Here is a 561-nt window from a genome sequence, read left to right as displayed (position 1 = left end):
AACATGCAATCAAGATGCATTGATAATAATGGGTGACTGGAATGCAAAAGTTGGGAACAGAGAAGAAGAATCAGTAGTCGGAAAACATGGGCTTGGCGACAGGAATGAAGCTGGAGACAGAATGATTGAATTTTGTAAAATCAATGACTTATTCATCAGAGTATATGTTTTCATAATATTCTGATACCAGACATTTCATTTTCTCTGGTTCTGTTGTGATGTCACCCTATCATTCCTTAATTGAATTGTGTCTTCTCCTTTTTTTCTCTTTTGTTAAGTTTGCCAACAGCTTGATAATTTTATTGACCTTTAAAAAAAACCTAGCTTCTGGTATTGTTGCTTATTTTAGTTGCTCTTCCGTTTTCTATATAATTGATTTTAGCTCATGTTCTTATAATTTTCTATCTTCTAGAGTCTGTGGGGTTAGATTGTTCTTTATCTGTTTGATGTAGGTGTTGAGTTAGATCATTAGTTTTGCTGCTTATTTGTTTTTTTTATGTGTTTGTCTATTGCTATCAACTGCCCCTGAGGTCTGCCTTAGGTGCATCCCAGAGGTTTTAA

This window comes from Elephantulus edwardii, unplaced genomic scaffold (assembly GCF_000299155.1).
Source record: "Elephantulus edwardii isolate Elephantulus edwardi_28Jun2011 unplaced genomic scaffold, EleEdw1.0 scaffold00059, whole genome shotgun sequence".
NCBI classification, from domain to species: domain Eukaryota; kingdom Metazoa; phylum Chordata; class Mammalia; order Macroscelidea; family Macroscelididae; genus Elephantulus; species Elephantulus edwardii.
The sequence above is the reverse complement of the archived record's forward strand: the minus strand, read 5'-3'. Positions refer to the sequence as shown.